We start from the raw sequence: 7,309 nt of genomic DNA on the forward strand, positions 1-7,309 counted from the left end.
ACCGTTCAACAAAGGGGCCCGTGTAAAAAAAAAAAAAAAAAAGGGGGGCTTAAAAATTTTAACCCTGAAAAAAATGACCAATTGAGTTTATATGCTTTTCTATGGGGTTGACCCATAATTTTCATGTCAAAAACCTGGGGTGGGCCTGAAATTTTTGAGATCAGAAATTCCGGGAGGGGGGGGGGCTGAATTTTTTTTGCAATGAAATGTTTTTGCATCAGCCCCCCCCAAGAAGTGTTTGTGAATGGTCCCTTACCTTAGGGGTTGTTAAATACCTTACACAAGGAGTGAGTGGAGTTTAAAGGGGGATCCAAACATTTTCGGGTCTAGCGGGGGGATTCTTAATTCTTTGCTTGAATCATGTACGGTCTTTTTAAATGATGAAAAGGGGGAAAACAAGAATCTGAAAAGGGTAGGGGTAGGCATATGCAACGTTTTTTTTGTCATAACTCCCACTCCCCCCTCATGGTGTAAATAGGCCTACTGAAGTGTCCCTTAGGCTAAAATGGGTGAGGTTCAAAGAGCGAATTTTCGATTTAATTTTTTGACACCAAATAGGGGTAATAAATAACTTTCAAAAATACTTGGGGTGGAAAATTCCAGGGGGGTCAAGTTTCGACCTTCCAAAAACTAGGGGGTCAAAACATTTTTGATGTGGCAAAAGGGGGTCAAGGAAGATTTGACACAGATACAGCATATATGATTTAAATCATGTTTAATTATGCAGGAAAGTTATATATCAATTTTAGCACATTTTGCAGGAGATGCTATTTTGTGCTCAAATTTCAATTGATTTGTATCACAAAAAAGAATGATAGCTGAAATAGTGCTTTTAGTGGTGCAAGGCGAGGGAACTACCGCTGCGTCAACTCGCTCTCATTTTGATATGGATGTACACATATTTGGTTTTGTTCAAATGAAATTCATATTACTTATTAATACTAATTTTATCATTTCAGGTGTAAGGATGGGATATCCTGGATTATCCCTCTAATCTAGCACTATAACTAAATGCTATATACAATCAGGGCTATAATTGCTAATATACCTTCCAAATTCTTATGGAGCTTTGCATGTTTGAAAAATTTCTGAATTATGATTTTTTTTTGTAAAATGTAGACCTGCATCTGGAGATTTTTATGTCACAAAAACCGACCCATTTTGACACCACCATTCGGTATGAGCAGCCTGGGATGTGCAGGGTTGTCGACCTTTAAATTTACAGAGTAAGAAATGTAACTTTATTAGGCCTTTGCTCGGATCCACCATCTTCCTACCAAAACCAGGTTCTCCCTACAAATGCATGTGCAAAAAGTGCATTTGTTTTTTCATGTTTTTCTATCAGCATTTGCAAGGTGTACGCAGTAATTAAAACATGCATATATGAAAGGCCTATACACACACAAAACTAGCACTTATCTTTGCAGCAAGGACCTCATTTTCAGAAGGCTTGTCCGTACAAACTGCACAGGGTTCATGCGCGTATTTTTTTTTGGGGGGGGGGGCTTTGAGGGTGCCAGCCCCTGGGGTCAAAAGTAGGCGGCAAAAAGCGAAGGGCGGCAGCAGAAGAAGGGCGGCAAAAAGAATTAGTAAAGGAAAAAGGGCGAAAAAATTGGGAGAGCTGTGAAAAAATGGTACTATACATTGCTTTTAGGGCGCTAGCGCCTAAAATCCTTCTTCTTTTTTTGCTCTTCACTTTTTCAAACCACCGAAAAAAATTGGGTCAACCTTTTCAGCGCTGTTGAGGAAGGCGGCAAAATGTGATATTCTTCAGCCCCGGATAGGAGCGGCCACGATGCGCCACTGGGGTTAATAGGTCTGATTATGTTCATAAGAATACAACATCACCAACTTTCAGAGAAAAGGGTGCAGAAAAGCGCAGTCAGGTCAGTATCCCCACTTTGAGTATGATCATGAACTCAAACACTGTAAGCCTCTGATGAGAGCTTACTTTATTACATACATCACATAATACTGTGTTAAATGCACAATGTTGTTTCTGATTGGCTGCCTATGCTGTATGCGTCATACATATTGCTCTAGTGCGTAGCAATGCGGTCACTGGCAATGTAAAGTAATCTTAATTTAGGCAAAACATTTTATGTGTGAAGGTTGCATTAAGTTCAGCTGAAAATTGACAGTCTGGCTCACTATCTTAATACTAATTATGGCGTGTCCGTCCGTCCCTCTGTCCGCTGGCGCTATCGCGTTCAGGCGTTCGCGTTGCACTATCAGCGTGCTTTCATGTGCGCTATCGGGGAGTGTCGCGGAGTACAGTGCTGGCGCATCGGAAAAGCATTACAGTGTGACTAACAGGTGCATCTCATCGGACCAATAATTATAGGCCTTATTTTCATACCGAACACGTGCACACACCAAACACGTGCATGTAGGTCTATTTCAGCAGAACATGACTATTTCCGGAAGGCTTATGAACCGTTTTTGCGTTCACGTTTCTCGCGATTGATTTCATTACTTTAGTAATGGTCTACCCAGCAAACACTAAACGTTTTCGACATCATTCGCATAAAAGGTTGTCAGAAAACGTTTAAATGTCGGGTTATATAAAAGGAATATTAAGAGTATAAAACGGTTTCATAACCTTAAAAAACATTTTTTGATAATCTACTGCTCAGCAAACAAAACTGTTTTACAGAAAACGTTTAGGGCCTAAATGTCGGGTTATACAAAATCTTAGTTTGGGAAAAATGTTTCCCCAAAATATTTGCAATAACGTTTTAAAAACGTTTTCATGACCTTCATGTAACCCGACATTTAAATGTTATTAAAATGGTGTTTTTTTCAACAAAAACATTTCTGTGTTTGCTGGGTTCAAATATTTTAACATAATGCTATTTAAGTATTGACAAAATATTTGGCAAAAATGTTTGCAAAAAATAGTTTACAATAACATTTTTTGAAAACATTTAAAAATATTGTTGCAGTGTGTTTTCATACAAAACGTTTTAAAACGTTATCATGACCTTTATATAACCCGACATTTTAATGTTATTAAAACGTTTTCACTTAAACCAAAAGCCAAAATATAACTTATTTAAAACATTTTTAAAACGTTTTTGTGTTTGCTGGGTATATCCACGTCCAGATACTAATTTCGGTTTCTCTAAATGTGGTAACAGGGCAGGGCTTGGAAGAGGCGAATGATGGGTTTCCAGATTATGGGTAGGCCTACCGAACTACCGAAGTAAGCATCACACCTATAAAACAAACAGAGTTGATTAAGTTGTGTCAAGTTGGGTCTTGATCATTGAGAGATGCATTTCATAAGTCAGGGCAGGTATATGGGTAACAGGTTTGGGCAATTAGAAATAGGCCTATCACGAGAAGCGCCCGACCCGAGAACCGCGAAATCTAGTTCCATATATTTGGGAGATTGGTATTTTACACAAATCGGCTGCTCAGTGCCAGAAGTGGGTAAGTGCAATAGCTGTCATGTACTATGTGTAGCTGCCATGTGTACATGTAGCTGAGTAGCTGAAGGGAGACACTGCTGCAGTGTCGGGGAGCTGAAAATTACCTTTGCCAACACCTGCAACCCCGGTTGCAAAGAATCAGTGATGTTTCTGGTGTTGGATTTCCCTTTGGGTGCTCCCAGGAGGATACATGTTTAGTGCTGAATATTGTATAAAGAGTATAGGAAGTGTTTCATGGCTTTGATAGGTTAGGGTTAATACTGGTCTCTCAAGAGCACCTTGTGAGTTATGTGCCGGCTGGACTTGTTCCTTAAACTGCTGGAGAACAGTGCGGTTAGACCATGTGTTGTATTCTGGTAGGTTTAGTCTTAGTTCCAAGGTGTTCTGCCATGTCTCACTTTACTATAGCCTTTATCCATTCAGTGTCCACTCAGTATCCTTCATCTAATCCAGCTATGGTTCAAATAGTTTGGAACCACCTATTCCAATGGCGGATGAAGAGTACAACTCTCAACGGCTAAAGAGCGGACGAGAATGATTATGTCATTCCAACGGTCAACAGGATGGTGTTGAACATGTCACCATAGGTCAAATAACTTCAATGGCCAACGTGTTCCGGGCCAGGGGCGTGCCACTATAAATATGTGGATTTCGGCTGCTGTTGCCTCCGGAAATATGCTGTTCAGGGCTGATCACCCGTTCAGTTGCCAGACACGGACTAAAATAAGTCTGGCAAACTAATGATTACGAAAACTACAAACAAATATCCAAATACTAGATCGAAGGTAGCTGGGCAGACGTCTTCTTCTGACTCTATGACGGGCCAGCGGGAACCTGGCACACCATCACAGACTGTTGGTCCTGATATGTCTCGTCTACCTACCTTCAAACCACTTGTAGTATCCACCTACAATGTGCGACACTACACCAACAAGGAAAACCCATCAACTATTTACGGGTTGTAGCGATGCAGGCGTCGATATTGTCGATTGTGCAAGAACACCGTCTTATTACATCATCCCCACTGACGAGTTATGGTCAGACGACAAGAACTGGGTACTTATTTACAGTTCTGCCACAGACCAGAGGCAGGGAGGTGTTGGACTTCTAATGTCAAGGCACATCCATAGGTGTCTTCAGGCGTGCAGACCATTAATCAAAGAATACTAACAGCTTCATTTAATGGGAACCCCAGCTTACAGTTACAATTATTTATGCTCCAACTGAATCAGCAACCTCAGGAGAAAAGGACAGTTTCTATAATCCACTAGAAGACCATCTTGAAAAGGTGAAGAGGCACAACATCCACCTCGTCATTGGTGATTTCAATGCCAGAATTGGCCAAGACAGCCATGTATCTCATCCAGCTGTGGTTGGTCCTCATTGTTTTTACGACACAACAAATGAAAATGGAGAGAGACTAGTGAATTTATGCCAGGAATTCAAGCTCCGTCCTTCACAATCAAGATTTCCCCAACCAAAAAAGTCGTCTCTGGACATGGATGCACCCAACGGGCTCAAAACACCAACTGGACCACATCCTTGTCAACAGCAAGTGGGTTAATTCCCTGTGCAATTGCAGAGCTTATAACTCTGTAGAGCTGGATTCAGACCATCGAATACTCAGCATACGACTGCACACCAGTCTCCGAACCACCAAAGGTAAACCTTGTAAGAGGCCTAAGTACAACTGGAAGAAGCTGCTTCATGCTCCTACTAAGAACCGTTTCCAGATTGAACTTTCAAACAGATTCCAGGTCCTCCAGTGTGACGACAACGACCAGTCACCAATTTCTGAGAGGTATGAAATGTTTGAGAAAGTAGTCGAAGAAGTCGGAAGAGGTTGTTGGAAAATGTAGCCCTTGTGGAATGCCAAGCTGGGTGACAGACAAGACCCTCAAGTTAAGATCAGAAAGAGATGCAGCCAAGAAGACATATCTACTTGTTAGAACTCACCATGCCAGAGAAGTGTGGAGAAAGCTCAACACCCAGCTCAACGAGTCATATAGGGCCGATGAACTTGCCTCTATACACAGGCAGATGGAAGACCTGCAAGTAGCAAATGAAAATGGCAATTACAACACCACATGGAAAATAATCCATGACATCTCGGGAAGAAGAAGAGATCAAATCCCAAAGTGAAGAAAGAGATGGGTCAACCCCTCAAGCGACAAAGAACTACTTGCTGAGTGGAAGGACTACTTCTGTGCCCTGCTGAACAATGACAATGGACCACCAACATCTGATCTCCCACCACCCGCCGACCAGGACTTGCCTATTTGTGCTGATCCCCCTACCCTGGAAGAGACAAGAAAAGCCATTCAAGCTATGAAAACAAACAAAGCTGCTGGACTGGACTGTGCGATTACCGCTGAGGCACTCCAGGGTGGTGGTGAAGCTATGGTAGACATCATCCATAAATTCTGCGTAGAAGTTTTTACAAAGCTTACGCCACCAGAACAGTGGATTACCAATGTTATTGTTCCCCTTCCAAAGAAAGGAGACCTCAGCCTCATGAACAACTATAGAGGAATCACACTGATGTCAGTTGCAGCTAAGGTGTACAATAGGATCCTACTGAATAGAATCAGGGACCATGTTGATCCTGTAATAAGAAGTAACCAGGCCGGATTTAGACCAGGCAGAAGCTGTGCACAGCAAACGCATATGCTCCGTAGAATCATGGAGGCTTTCCATAGTTACCAACTTCCACTAACTATAACATTCATTGACTTCAAGAAAGCCTTTGATTCAATCAACAGGAAGATGATGTTTTCTGTTTTGCGGCACTATGGTATCCCTGAGAGCATCGTAAAGGCAATACGTGTACTGTATACTAATTCGCTGAAGTGCAGATTGGTAGATGGCAACATCTCGGATCCTTCCTAGTGACTACTGGAGTATTGCAGGGTGATGTTCTGGCCCCATTCCTATTCATTGTTCTCATCGATTATTTGATGACGATGGCTACCGAGGGAAATAACAGCGGAGCTGAAACACACCCGCGTCGCACCAGCCGTTATCCTGCCAAGGTTTTGAACGACTTGGATTTCGCTGATGATATTGCCTTGCTTGAATCTTCCATCCAGGGCACAGGCACAGCTGACCAGAACAGCGGCTGCAGCAGAAAGCCTGGGTCTCATCATCAGTGTTCCCAAGACTGAGTACATGACCATCAACTGCAATCCTCAGCCACCACTCCAAGTATACGGAGAACCCATCAAGTATGTCACTGATTTTAAATATCTTGGTTCCATGATGGGCTCTAGCACCAGTGACCTCTCCCGTCGGAAGGCGCTTGCTTGGTATGCATTTTGGAAACTGGAGCATCTGTGGAGAAGTCCAACAATCACTGTTGCAACAAAAGTCAAGCTGTTTAACACCACTTGTGTTACAGTATTGCTCTATGGCTGTGAGTCCTGGGTGATATCTACTGATATGGAAAATAAGATCAACGCTTTTGGTACATCATGTTACAGGATAATGCTGAACATCAAGCGCACCGACCATGTTAGTAATGAAAGGGTCTATGCCATCACCAACACTGTGCCTCTTATCAACTCTGTCAGATCACGACAACTACGATTCCTGGGACATATCCTGAGGATGCAGGAAGATGAACCATGCAGAAGATATGCTCTCTACACCCCATTACATGGTAAAAGAAGACCTGGAAGGCAAAGAACATCCTACTTGTCTTATGTGCAAAAACTGTTGGGGATTTCGACAACTTTCTACTGCCAGATGCCATTGCCACTTTGGCTTCAGATCGTAGTACATGGAGAAACTTTGTAGTCGCCTGCTTCGCAGCCGAATGAAATGAAAAAAATGAAGTGTACTGTATGTAAATTACCAAATGTTCACAGGGCAGCTAT

This window comes from Amphiura filiformis, chromosome 3, assembly GCF_039555335.1.
Source record: "Amphiura filiformis chromosome 3, Afil_fr2py, whole genome shotgun sequence".
Lineage (NCBI taxonomy): Eukaryota > Metazoa > Echinodermata > Ophiuroidea > Amphilepidida > Amphiuridae > Amphiura > Amphiura filiformis.